Source organism: Monodelphis domestica, chromosome 1 (assembly GCF_027887165.1).
Source record: "Monodelphis domestica isolate mMonDom1 chromosome 1, mMonDom1.pri, whole genome shotgun sequence".
NCBI lineage: Eukaryota > Metazoa > Chordata > Mammalia > Didelphimorphia > Didelphidae > Monodelphis > Monodelphis domestica.
The window spans coordinates 251,805,350-251,819,738 of record NC_077227.1 but is presented as its reverse complement, the minus strand read 5'-3'; the positions used below and the strand labels follow the sequence as shown (position 1 = coordinate 251,819,738).

General features: G+C 39.7%; 2 long non-coding RNA genes across 3 annotated transcripts; one reads left to right on the top strand and one right to left on the bottom strand.

Moving 5' to 3' along the window:
* Positions 1-790: 790 nt before the first annotated feature.
* Positions 791-3,586, bottom strand: LOC103096576 (uncharacterized). The gene is made up of 2 exons (XR_457326.3): positions 3,365-3,586; positions 791-1,256 (listed from the first exon to the last, which is right to left on the bottom strand). It is a non-coding gene; the product is annotated as an uncharacterized LOC103096576 (long non-coding RNA).
* LOC103096470 (uncharacterized) lies at positions 3,522-13,832 on the top strand. Of its 2 annotated transcripts, none has more exons than XR_001626931.2 (3): positions 3,522-4,508; positions 5,222-6,699; positions 10,420-13,832. It is a non-coding gene; the product is annotated as an uncharacterized LOC103096470 (long non-coding RNA). The 2 variants fall into 2 exon arrangements; XR_008914957.1 differs by having other exon boundaries at positions 3,590-3,871; positions 4,333-4,508; positions 5,222-13,832.
* The last annotated feature ends 557 nt before the right edge of the window (positions 13,833-14,389 follow it).

Sequence of the window (14,389 nt, the reverse complement as noted above, 5' to 3'; positions counted from 1 at the left end):
ACAAAAACCCTTACCTTCTGCCTTTGAATCAATACTGTGTTATTGGTTCCAAGACAGAAGAACAGTAAGGGCTAGGCAGTGGGGTTAAGTGACTTGCCCAGAAGTGTTTGAGGACAGATTTGAACCTAGGACTTCCTATCTCTAGCCTTAACTCTTAATCCACAGAGCTACCCAGCTGCCCCCTGTTAACAAGCATTAAAAAAAAAAAAAAAAACCCTTGCCTCCTGTCTTAGAATGGTTACTAAGTATTGGTTCTAAGGCAAAGAGCAGTAAGGGGCCAAGCAAGTGAGTTTGAGTGGCTTGTCCAGGGTCACACATCAAGGACATATCTGGGACCAGATGGTGAACCCAAGTCTTTCTATCTCCAGACCTGGCACTTTATCCACTGAGCCACCTACCTGCCCCTGATTTAGGCTATTCTCTTTGTGTGTGTGTGTGTGTGTGTAATCAGTACATATCTCCTAGAGAGAACTGAGGATGGACAGTGAGTGAGCTCAGAATTGGACAAGAGGATGAGAACACTATTGGGAAATTGCTCTACACTTCGAACCTAAGCATCTCCTGGCAACAAAAGCCCATCTTTTAAACTGAAACTTTCTTCCCAGTGATGCGGTAAGGCTCTTAGACATGGACTATCTCAGTCTCCAAAGAATTAAAACTATGGGTCAACCAAAAGGCATTAAGGAGATTCATGGAGGGTTTGAGTAAGTAGAAACATCTTACTGATGAAGAATGAGGGAAGTGTCATAGAGGATGTCATCTAATAAAACGGTCATTTAAGAGTGAAGGATAACCAATGGACAGCTTTAATCTCCATTTATCAGTACAAAATCTAAAGGGGTCTACCATATTTGTAGGATTCATGGGAACATATCAACAAGAATTGCACAGGATAATAGGGTGTGGATGAATTTCCAGGTATATCCTTGGTGAGAATGCTCCTATTATAGCTAGTACTTATATAGCACTGTATGATTGGCAAAGTGCTTCACAAACACAGTAGTCATTTCCCCACACTCCCCCCATCCAAGGTTTTGCTTGTTGTGTTTTCAGTTACCCACAGTCATTCCAGGGAAAGGAAGGAGGCAGTAAGGAGGCTGCTGTCAGATGAGAGTTGGGGCTGACACACAATTCAGGAAGACCAGGTGGGCCTGTGTCTGTCTCTCCAGGTACCAGTTCTTCTGCTTTCACTTGGAGAGTTTGTTAGTTGTTGTTGTTGTTGTTTTTTGGTGGATGGAAAGACATGGAGCAGCAAGCTGAGGGGCAGGAGTGAGGAGAGAGAGAACACAGTTCTATTCAGTAAAGTTAGCATAGGTGTTAAAAGTTAAAGTGGGAATTGTCCAAGGTTTCAGGCATCTGTTGGGGGTCTTGGAATGTATCCCCCAGGGACAAGGTGGGGACTACTGTATTGTTTCATTTTGTCCTCACAACAACTGGGGGGGTGAGTGCTATTATTCCTACTTTATAGATGAGGAAACTGAGACAGAGGTTAAGTGAATTGTCTTAGAGTCATGCAGCTTCTGTGTTCCTAGAGTTGAATGTGAACTTATCTTCCTAACTCCTAGTCTGGTGGCATCTAGCTGCCGCTGATCTTTGTTTTTGTTTTTTTTTTAACCCTTACCTTCTGTCTTAGAATCAATACTGTGTATTGATTCCAAGGCAGAAGAGTGGTAAGGTCTAGGCAATGGGGGTTAAGTGACTTGCCCAGGGTCACACAGCTGGGAAGTGTCTTGAGTCCAGATTTGAACCTATGACCTCCTGTCTCTAGGCTTGGCTCTCAATCCACTGAGCTGCCCCCCCCTCTGATCTTATAATGAAATTACAAACTCATTGAAGTATGGGAACTGAATTCTTCCCCTGGACTTTAAGCTCCTTGAGATCAGCAATGTTGGAATAACCTTTGTAGCTTCTGTACTATATGAAGAGTGCTCTGCATGTAGTAAGTTTTTGTATGTTTTTTTTAAATAACCCTTACCTGCCATCTTCGAGTCAATACTGGGTATTTGTAGCAGTCCACCCCTAGCTATGGGCAAGGGGAACAGTTGGTATGTGCAGATTGCCTTAAAAGAGAGCATGCTCAGTCTTGAGCATGCTCAGTATTGCACATGGCTGGAAAGGCCTCTGACCCTTGACCCCAGCTTCCCCCAGGTTAGGCGGGAAAACAGGTTTCTTTGTTCTCGCCTGGTTAAGAGAAACCACACCTATGCCTTGTCATTAACCAATGAGGATCATCCCTATGTACTGTGTATCAAAGGGTATATGTAGCCCAGCAAACTCTGCCTCTCTCTCTCTCTCTCTCAGGCTAGCTGATGGCTGTCCTGGCAGGAGCTTGGCCTCTGGCCAAGCTCCATCTTTAAATCTTCTCTATCTCTCTTTCATCTCTCTGACCTGTGTGGTATTAAATGTGGATCTCTGGACTGGTAAAAGCCTTCGGAAGGGTCATTTGATCAGAGCTTAGCTGTGGCTCATGGAAAATTAATAAAGACTCACTCCTGCCACCTCATATCTCTAATTTGACTCCGTCATCCCCCTCGTGGTATCTAAAACTTCTATCCTGCCTCTATCTTCCTACCTTAAAGCTTCTCTCCCCTCTGAGGAAGCTTTAGTATTGGTTTTCAAGGCAGCTTGGATGTGTCTGAGGTCACACTTGAACCCAGGACCTCCCATTTCTAGACCTGGCTCTCAATCCACTAAGCCCCCCTGTAGTAAATATTTAATACATATTTGTTTAATAAAGATGATTTCAACCTCAGGTAAGGGATTATAGATGATCTCTAGAGTTCTATATAATTTGGAGGTTCTAGATTTCTTGGAATAATGACATTCCCAAGAGAATTTACCTGTATTTCAATGTGCCCAGGGAAGATAACATGATTTAGTGGGAAATACTATGACTTTGGAGTTGGAAGACTCTGTTTTAGAAAATAAGGGAATAAGCATTTAAGTACCATCTATGTACCAAGTACTACAAATACTATCTCATTTGATCCTCATGATAACCATGAAAGAAAAGTGCTATCCTGCTTTTGAAATTGAGGGAACTGAGGCAAACAGATTTGAAGTGATTTATTTGCGCAGAGTCTGAGATCACATTTGAACTCCATCACTCTATCTACTAATGCTACTTAGCAGGTTTGAATCCTGCCTTTACTTTTGGGCAAATTATTTCACTTTTCTGGGTCTTAGTTCTCATATGTACAAAATGAAGGGATTTGATTGATCTAGGGAATCTCTAAGGTCCTTTGCAGCTCTCAGTCCTACAGTTTAGAATTAGGTCAGAACTATAGGGCCACCTTCTGGAATCAGATCACTGATGTCTATGAAACTTTGGGGATGTCCAGTAGATTAACACATGAGATCATACCACATGCTGCTAGAAATGTCCTCCATCTGGCACCATAGTTTCATTTGCATTCCTTGACCAGTAATTTTTGCTGCTAGCCTGTGCTGTTCCAGTGGCTCTGAAAAAATCATCTGTTCTTGCTAGTTATAAACATGGAACTTGTGGATACATTGGACCAAAGCACATCTTCAGAAGGTACTTGATGTTTTGCCATTAGGGGTTCTGACACAATCTATATGCATGTTTGTGATGTCAAGGTGGAGAATGTTCCATCGGACCTTAGAAACAAACTCTGGGGAGCTAGTTTAGAATCTTTGAGGTTGGAGTCTTTCAGTTCAATTTCTTCAGTTCATCATTTCATTTTGGGGGGAGGCAGAAGAAATCATTCAGACTTTATGCTACTGGCCTATTTCCTTGCCTAGATACTCCCTGGGCTGACCCATGAAAAAGAGGGAGGAGTTTCAAGAGGTCCATTTGAGGAGGAAGAATTTTCCAAGTGTGAGGGACAGTCTGGGCAGAAACATAGAGGTAGAAGATAAAGAATATCATATACAAAGACTATTGTGGACAGGAAATTAGCTAGTGTATAAAGTTCATGAGGAAGAGGAATGTCTAAGCATCCTGGAAAGATAAACTAATTGCAAAGGGTTTTAAATGTCATGTATTTTATCCTGGAGGCAGTGGAGAACTATTGAAACTTTATGAGCAGGAGAGAGACACAGCTCCACTATGGGGATCTCAATTTGATTGCTCTGGAGAGGTTGGACTGTAGAACTTAGACAGAAAAAGGGAAATCAACTGAGAGAGACCCTTAAAGGGCAGGTAGGTGGCTCAGTGGATAGAGAGCCAGTCCTGGACATGGGAGGTCCTGGGTTCAAATTTGACCTTAAATACTTCCTACATGTGTGACCTAAGCAAGTCACTTGACCCCATTGCCTAGCCCTTACCACTCTTCTGCCTTGGAACTGATACTTGGTATCTATTCTAAGGCAGAAGATAAGGGTTTTACAAAAGAGAAAGACTTTCATACATGTCTCCTACCTCCTAATCGTCATCCTCAGTTGCCGAGAGACTACTACTACTACTACTACTACTACCTCCTAACAAAAAAATTAATCAATGAACTCAAGATGGAGAGAGGCATATATTTTTGGATATATCAAAGGTAGGAATCTATTTTGCTTCATTATGAATATTTATTTTAAAAAGATTTTGTTTTTCTTTCTTTTTATTTCCCATTGGAGTAGGTAGTGGGAGGGAGAAAAAGATATATATTTAAAACCTTACCTTCTGTCTTAAAAATCAATACCATGTATTGGTTCCAAAGCAAAAGAGCACAGTAAAGGCTAGGAAATAGGGCTTAAGTGACTTATCCAGGGTCACACAGCTAGGAAGTGTCTGAGGCCACTCCCATTTCTAGGCCTGACTCTCAATACACTGAGCTACCCAGATGCCTGCAAAATATATATATATATATTTTAAATCATAGATAAATAGCTTTTAAAATTACAAGTTGAATTTATTATATGCTTAAAAAGAAAAGGGAAACAAAGTACACCAATGCACTGTTGGTGGAGCTATAAACTAGTCAAACTATTCTGGAAAGCAATTTGAAACTATGCCCTCAAAAGCTATTAAACTGTGCATACTACTTTGACCCAGTGATGCAACTACTAGGCTTATAATCCAAAGGGATCAAAGAAAGAGAAAAAAAAGTGTCCACATGTACAAAAATATTTATAACTTCTCTGTTTGTGTGGCAAAGAACTGGAAACTGAAGGGATGCTTATCAATTGGGGAATGACTGGATAAGTTTTTGCATAAGAATGTGATGGAATATTATTGTGCTATAAGAAACTAAAAAAGAGATCCTTTCAGAAAATCCTGGGGAGACCTGTAGGAAATGATGCAAAGTGAAGTGTCCAGAACCAGGAGAACATTCTCAACAATAATAATATTGTAAAGATAATCAACTTTGAAAGACTTAATAATTCTAATCAACCACTGCAACGACCCAGTGCAATTCCGAAAGACTCAAAATGGAACATATTATCCACCTCTAGAAAGAAAGCCAATTGGACTCAAAGTACAGATTGAAACAGGTTTTTTTTCTTTCTTTTTCTTTTTCCTGTTCTTTTTTTTAATGGCTAATACAGAAATCTGTTTTGCATGACCATACATATTTGCAATGGGTCTACACAACTAGTAATAAGTAAATGCTAATAATAGCTAAGGGCAGCTAGTTGGTACAGTGGATAGAGTGTCAAACCTAAAATCATGAAGACTCTTCTTCCTAAGTTCAAATATGCCCTCAGACACTCATTAATTGTGTAGCCCTGGGCAAGTCACTTAACCCTGTTTCTCTCAGTTCCTCATCTGTAAAATTAGCTGGAGAAGAAAATGGCAAACCACTCCAGGATCTTTGCAAAGAATTCCCTTGTCCCAAAAAAAAGGAGTCATGAAGAGTCAGATACAACTGAAAAAAAAAACCCCAACAAAATAACAAATAATAGTTGGAATGTTATATCATCCTTTAAGGTTTGTATAATGCTTTGCATACATTATCTCATTTGATCTTCACAACAGCCCTGTGGGGTAGGTGTTATTATAATCCACATTTTATAGAAAAGGAAATTGATGTTAGGAGAAATTAAGTGACTTGGCCAAGATCACTCTTGATTTGTCTAGTGAATGTCTGAGCTAGGATTTTAATTCAGGTCTTCCTCTCTCTAGAGTGTAGCATTCTATCTACAATGGTACATAGACCTCTAATTTCCTATACAAGAGCTTATCATTCCAGTTTAATTCCATATTTACCATTACTTGAACACACATCACTTTTTTTACCATCACACTATTGTTCATTCTTGGTTTTAGAAGAGGACCAGGAACGTCATAGGATGATGGATAACTTGTATGTAAATTGGATTTAAGGTAGGTAGAGTTGCACAAAGTCATCAGCCTCACTCTCTCTTCCATAGTCACCAAAGTTCAGTGACAAAACAAAAATCAGGACTACTGATGATAGCCTCAGATACTGTGGATGACCTTGTCATCTTCAATGGCTGACTAACTTTGAATGTCTCTATAACACCTTCTTTAACTGCCTTCATGGCCATTGGAACAAATTGTTTTCATCCATGCATTCAGCCAGGGGAAGCCTTCACATGCTTGGAGTCCTTAAGTCACTTTTGGGGTTGAGGCAGATCAGTTATCCTCAATCTTGTTTTAGGGTGGTTTTACCAGAATGTGGCCACTGTTCATGATACAATTTATTGGTGAGAGTTGGTGAAAGGTGAACACTAAAGGTGGATGAGCAGCCCTGAAAATGGACTCAGCAAGCCCTCACAACAGAGGTACTTGTAACATTTAAAATAGTTGTTTGCCATAAATTGTGGTGATTAAAAGAGTTAAAATAGTGGAAGACCTAAATTGTGATAGATATAAGAGTGGGTGAGTAAATTGTGACCGCAGAAAATATGTTTCACTACAGTGTCTTGTTTTAAAATCAATATATAAGGTGGTCTCCAGGGAAATATTCCCAATTATGAATATACCCAAGTCAACTGGGTTTTATAGAGATTTTAATTAATAATACAATGAGGAATTAAAGAAAAGAGAGAAAGAGAGAAAAAGGAAATAAGTATGAAGGGCCTTAAGCCAACATAGCCTAAACCTGAGTCTTAAGAGAGAGAGATCAGTCAGTCAGTCTTTTATCACTCACCATAAGGTCTGTCTAAGCAAGGATTCCAGTGACAGAGTCTCCTCAGACAGAGTTCCAGCCAGAGTCCTCCTCAAAGAGCCTTCCAGCCAGAGACTGTTTCAAAGGGCCTCTCTCAAGAGCCTCCAGAGGGACAGAGTCCCCTCAGAAGAGCTCCAGCGAGACCTCCTTAGAGATTGTCCTCCAAGAGCTTCCCTTCTCTAGAGCCTCTCTCAAAAGATCTCCAAAAGGATCCCTTTAAGAGATTCTGCTTTTTCTTATGTAGGGGGTTTCCTCCTATGTCACCTCCCCAAAGTTCTTCCATCTACCAATCACAGTAGACGTTTTCCAAGGGACAGCCCATTCTAAAAACACTGCTGGGTCGACTAATCCCTTTAGTAAGTTTGAACCAGAAAAAACTTCTGAATAAGTTTTCACCTCTTTGATCCTGGCAAGTTTACAAGTTGCCTGATGTTTAATAGGTACTTAGCACCCCATTGTATTAATTCTAAAAATAGGCATGGCTTAAAGAACTTTTTGCCTCATTATAAGTATGGGTTTAAGTACTTTCATTGTTTAGCAAGGAGTTTTCTCCCCTAAAGCAGTCTTAAGTATGGGTGGAGTAGAGGTCCTCCCATTTCTGATCCAAGTAGAGTTCTCACCATCAAAATGGGGAATGTTCCCAGTAGGGAATTGTTCCAATGGAGAATTCCCCAATGTGGAAATTTTTAACATTCACAAGTGTGGGGTTTTCCTTAATGGACTTCCCTGACCAGCAGGGTCCCACAAGGGAAGGGGCTCACCTTTGTGATGGGACCCGAGGAGAGGTAGGAACCGAGAACCAGGGTGGAAATGAAAGACACGGACAAGTCAGTGTTTGAATAGGGCAGGCAATCCCTATGATACTCCCTTTGCTAGGAAAGTATGAGTACAGAGGTGGAGGAGGAGATTAAGATAGGGAATGCAGGCCGAGATTGGTTACAGCTTCAGGGAAGGAGAAGGTTAAGAGGAGAGAGACATAGTCATTAAGGAGCCCAGTGGAGCTCCATGAAAGGGGAGAGAAAGCCAAGAGGAAGTTCATGGGTTTGCCTCTGTATTTATTGCCTTCCTCTGATTAGGGTAGTATTCTCAAGCACGTAGTAACCACATCACAAAGTATAGACAATTAAGATTGGGTGGCAAGGTAGAGGGAACACCTTTGGGCGTGTAGATTGCAAACTGTGCTTTCCCCAGGGAATTGAGTCTGAGCATGTTAATGAGTTTGTCTTAGGCAAGGGCCACATGATCAGGTCAAGGTTACATTCACAAGCCTCATTGGCATAACCTTATGCTTGGAGACACAGTAGCCATACAGTCATTTATATTTCATGGATGTGAATATGCTTGGGATGCTACAACAAGTCTGAGAAATTTCAAGATTCACATACTAGTCCTGCCTCCATATCCCATGCATCCCACCAGACTATTATATGAACTCAGTGATTGGCGTCAGAAGCACTGGATTTCAAATACTTACTAGTTGTTTGATTCTGGGCAGATAATGTCTCTGAATCTCGGTTCCATCATCTATAAAATGAGAATGACCACATTTGTACTACCAGCCTGACAGGGTTATTGTGAGAACACTGCTTTGCAAAATACTCCCAGCATCATAGAATCTTGGAATTAAAAGATTCTTCAGAAGCTATCTAATCCAAACTATAGCCAAAAAAGAATTCCCTCTGGGATATACCAGACAAAAGATCAGGGAGCCTCTAATGTGAAGGAAAACACTGCTTCTAAGAGAATTCCTTTGCCTTTTTCAAACTGTTCCATTAGGAAGTTTTTTCATTTTATCAAAATTAAATCTGTCCCTTCCCAGCTTCTAGCTAAGTCTCCTACTTCTACCTTCTGGATGGAATCTAATCCTTTCAAATATCCAATGATAACTATTATGTTGATCTCCTTACCCTAGAGGTTCAAAGGGGCATAAATTTAGGGCTGGAATGGATTGTAGAGGCAATCAAGTCCAACCCCCTCATTTTACAGATGAAGAAACTAAGGCATCAAAACACTAAGTAATTTATTTGTTCAGGATCACAAAGCTAGTTAAGTGTCTGAAATAGGATTTCAATATACACTTGGTATCGGAAAGTTAAGCTTTAAATAACTTAAAGACTTTTGGGACCCTTTGATATATGTAAATATTATAAATGGACAATGAATTTTACCCTGCATAGTACAGAAGGGGGAAAAAAATGAACTGGATTGACTTTGGGAAATTGCCAAGTTCTTTTAATGACTCTAAACTTCTCCTGGCAATAAAAGACCATCTTTTCAATACTCAATTTCTCCTGATGTTGTTGGATGACTGTGAGTCATGAAACACAACAGCCTCCAAAGAACTGACAATGATTATCACCTAGAGGACAATGGAGAAGCACATGGTGGGTGTGAGTAGGCTGTAACACATGACAAACAAGGAATTACACAGTTGAAACAGAGTAAAGCATGTCACCAAAGAAGTATATAAGTAAAAAAGAAGATAGGCTGGTTATGTGATAAGAATGGTGGATGATAATCCATGGATAACTTGGGTGCCCAAACTGGTATCCTTATGATGGCAAGAAAAATTGAAGGGGGCATCTGGTTGTCTCAGTGGATTGAGAGCCAGACCTAGAGATGGGAGGTCCTGGGTTCATATCTGACCTGGGATACTTCCTAGCTGTGTGACCCTGGGCAAGTCACCTGACCCCCATTGCCTAGCCCTAATCACTCTTCTGCCTTGGAACCAAAACATAGTATTGATTCTAATGCAGAAGGTAAGGGTTTAAGAAAAAAAAATTGAAGAAGGCCTCCAAAACATTAGGTGGATCCTCTTTGTAAAATATATGGGAGGAATAGGACAAGAATTGCACAGAGTTGCCAGGCATGAATGGTTATGATCTTTATTATTGGGGGAGATATTCCATTGTCAGAAGGAATATACAGGGACACTATATATTAATATCTACACTGATACAAATCCCACTGTAGATGCAACTAACTATGTGATCTTCAGTGAGTAAGTCACTTAACTGATGAGATTATAGCTATAATTGAATATTTGGATATAGATAAGAAATTGAGGCACATTGATTACTTAGTGGTGAGAAGTGTCTGAGATAACTAATGCTTCCCATGCCTCAGGTATTTAGTGTTGCTGCTTGGGCTGGGGGCCTAATGAAGCTAAATGAGATTTAGTACTTATTGGGGCAAATTCCATATAGATTCCTTTATCCCATCACTGTACCCTACTTGTACTCATAAGATATCTAAACAAGTGATGTTTAAGTACTGGGCCAAAGCTAAAGCACTGTGTTCTCACAATTTTCTTTCTCACTGTTTTTCTTTCCAGGCAAGAAAAAATTGGAATTTGCATGTGTTCACACATAGCATGGGAGTATCATTGTGTGGTTCAAAGGGAGGCAGAATAGGTATCTCTGCCTTCTTCTCCCTGAAGTTTCTTCAAAGGTGACCTTAATTCATGCCAGGAAGGGAAGCAGGAAGTTGGAGCCAAAGGCTGCCATCTTGCTCACCCTGGGGAGAGAAAGAGAATACCAGGCTAGAATCATATGTATCTGCTCCCTTAGTATTGTTATTCTAGGGGATGTGTTTGGTGTTTTTAGGATCAATCTAACTTCTAATGGTTTTTTAATTATTAGAGAAATCTAATAGGAGGATCCAAGCTTTATATCGAAGATTTGACCCCTTTCCCACCCAATTACCAGTAGAAATTGACATACACAACACTTAGTCAAGAAAGGCATTTATCCAACTCAATAACAAAAAAGAAGATGGAGAAAGCTTACATATAAGAATAATAAGACCACACAGGATGAAGGAGCTCTCCTTTTAGAAGAGAGGTAGCTCAGATCAATCAGGAAAAAGAGCCTAGATCCCACACGATGGAAAGTTTGCTAAAGTTTCCAGTGTAGCAAGCTGGGAGTAGAAACATGACAGAGGCAACCAGCTCCTCTCAAGCTAGCTTCTTTCCAGTCTTTTCCTTCAGGACCCCAAAATGGGGTCAACATTTTCCATCTTCTCTCTTGAAGATATGTCAGAAACAGCTGAAATGCAAAAAGACTCAGTGACACCCCCCAAAACTCTAATGAACTCTCCTTTCTTACACTCTATTTTCATCAACTCTATCCTGCTCTTCATCAGAAGCAGGACACTGACTTCCATCAATGAGAAGAACCCCAAACCAATGGGCTTTGTTAGAAATAAAGAAATCTCTGGGCCATAATTCTGAGCTGAAGATCCAAATTTTAATTGTGGAAAATGAAAGCTGGAGCTCTTACCCCACCCAGTTTGTGATAAGACTCCAAATAGATGTTCTACAATATGTTTTATAGGTTTTTGACAGCTAATTAGCATTAGTTATTAACAGAAGATATAAGAACTGTGCAATGGTGAAAGGGTTTGAAACATTTGCTACAAAATCCCCGAAATTCAGTACAAGATTAATTATCCTACTACTTAGGTGAGAGTAACCTTTCTTGGCCACCATATTCTGGGGAACCTATAGTGGCATGTCTTTAAAGGGTCAAACACCCAAAGAAAACAAGATTGTTTTAATACTATCTTATCAGGCCAACCATCGTATACTCTCTGCTCTCAATGAACCCAACTCCTTTTGCATGGGTTTTAGCTTCCCTAGTTAACTACACAAACCTAAAGTTTTTATTTCTCCAGAGGAAGCTCTTAACCTATTTAGTTTCTATAATATTTTAATATACAAAATTATATCTTGTCTAATACTGTGGTTAATATTCTATTATTACAATTTAATTAGATAATACAATATATTGATATTTTATAAACAGTTCATTTACTAATTCTTTCAAACTAAACTTTCTAGCTCTTCCTAGAATGTAAAATTTCAGTTACTTATCTGAAGGATTATATGTGATCGCTCTGTTCATAATCAACAAAATAAAGGCAAAAGAACAATTGTCATTTCAACTTTGGGACTGGGTTTACATTTGTTATGGGTATATATATGCTTGCAATTTTTCATTGGAGCATTGAAACAAATATACGAAAGAGGGGAAAATGGCAAAATAAATGTTAGAGGGTGACCAGGAAAAGGCTCAGTGAAGGGAGAAGGGTAAAAGGAAGGGGTTGCAGAAACAAAGGACCAGAGTGCATCCTCTCAGAATGAGATCCACTAAGAGGAGTTCTCTACACATAATCATAAAAATGCCATGTAGAACAAGCTAAATATATCCTCTTCTCCAGGTTAAACATCCCCATTTGGTGTAACTGATATTCATACGGTAAGGATTCCCAATCATTGGTAAAAGGGAATCCAGGGGAATATCTGGTAAATAACAATATCGTACTGTCATATCCTATTTCTTTTCCTAACTATGCTTCTAATTCTCCAAACTTTGCTGTGGTACTTGTGGTAGAGGACTGGGGAGAGAGAGAACTTGTAAACCAAGATGCAAGAAACTGGGGACCTAAACTTCTTGTTCAATGACTGCTGTTCTCTGGCTTATGACTAGAGAGCGAGCTACTAAGGGAACCTGATGCTGCTTATTTGTAATGGAGGTAGGAATGAGAAATGCTGAGGGATGCTGCCACACAGGGATGCTGGTACACAGGGGAACTGTTACACAAAGGGACTGCTCTGGGGTTTGCCTACTGATCCCTATTGATGGCTGATGGATCAGTATATCTTTCTAATTTCCTCCTCCCTTTCACTCCCTCCCTTCTCCAACCCTCTCCTCCCAGGTCTTCTTGAAGCCTTTGGCTTCTTCCCTCCCCCCTTGAATGAACTATAAAGATACTCTTTTCTTTTCCTTTCAATTCAGGGGGGTTTATTGGGATAACAGGATAGGAAACTGAGGTGAGAGGGATGAGGATGTCCCTAATTTAAAATGTGGGTTTGAGAAAGTAGTCCAGTCACAAGCTGTGACTCTAAGACATTTGGGGAGATGGAGGACAACAGCTTTTCAAAATCTTCTTTCTTTTTCACAAAATCAGCAAGGTCTCTCAGCTTAACCCCAGAGAAAAACAAAGTTCAAAGTCTCTCAGTTTCTCCTGGCCAGCTCAACTCTCAAATAGACCACCAACTCAAAAGCCAAGTTTCTTCTTCTTGTCAACTTCAACTGTCCAAAGCCAGAGAAACCCAAACCAAGTCAGCCCTACTAGGATCTTTCAGCCAGTTTCCACCTCCAGAGAAAGTGACTCCCAGTCAAGTCCTCTCCCCCTGGTCAGCTCAACTGCCAACTCCTGGGAACATTCTGTTTTGGAAACTCCTTTTGATTGACAGGCAGTTTAGGTCCCCAGTTTCTTGCATCTTGGTTTACAAGTTCTCTCTCTCCCCAGCCCTCTACCATATGCTTCAGTTGCCTTTTCACTCTGGAATTTCTCTTGGTGTCTGTGGCCTTCTCATGATAGGACATCCTTCCACTCCTGTGGCTTCTTTCTCCCAGTGGGGAATTCCCTTGGGAGCCTCGATTTTGATGTCAGCCATCTTTCATTACTCTCCTTGCTCTGCTTCTGTCTCTCTAGACCTGGACATCTGCAGGTTACATTCCCTCCAATGCTTTCCCAGCTCCCCTTTATGTATTGTCTTCCCTGATTAGAATGCAAGCTCCTTATAGGCAAAGAGTCTCTTCATTTTGCTTTTATTTGTATCCCCAGTACTTAGCCCAATGTCTAAAGTATGTGCTTAATAAATGCTTGTTGACTCTTCCAATATTCCAAAAATAGTTGTGAAATAGTTAGTGAATAGTTAAATAATAGTGAATAAAATTATGAATTGGATCAATTTAATAATGCTAATAATTTTATAATACTAAAATTATTTTCTATGCAAAATAATATTTTTGTGAAAATTTAATTCAAATAGTTAATATATTTATTTTATTTTTATGTTCATATCCATGGTGACTGTTAAATTTTATTTTATTTTCATATTGAAGAGGGAGTGCAGGAAAGTTTTACTGGAGATATGTCTTGCAAACACTCAAAAGTGTATCTTGTTCAAACTCTTGTCTAGCCATACTTCCTCCATCTTGTGCTTATGCTTGAATAAAAAACAAACTTCACTCATGTGTAACTATATTTATCCCTTTAAAATTTTTTTAAATTAAATTCAGTTAAAATTTTCAGCCCATTAAGGCCTTTTTGATTACTGAAACTTATTCAAGGTAAATTATGTGTTTAGCTTTGTGTCATCTACAAATCTCCTAAACATATCATTTTCTTGTTTGCCATTTGTCTCAGAAAAAGTCGAATGATATCACAATGTGTGATATCTTGACTTTCTGGTAAAATGGATTAAATTGAGGCAAATATGGGCAGAATCAACA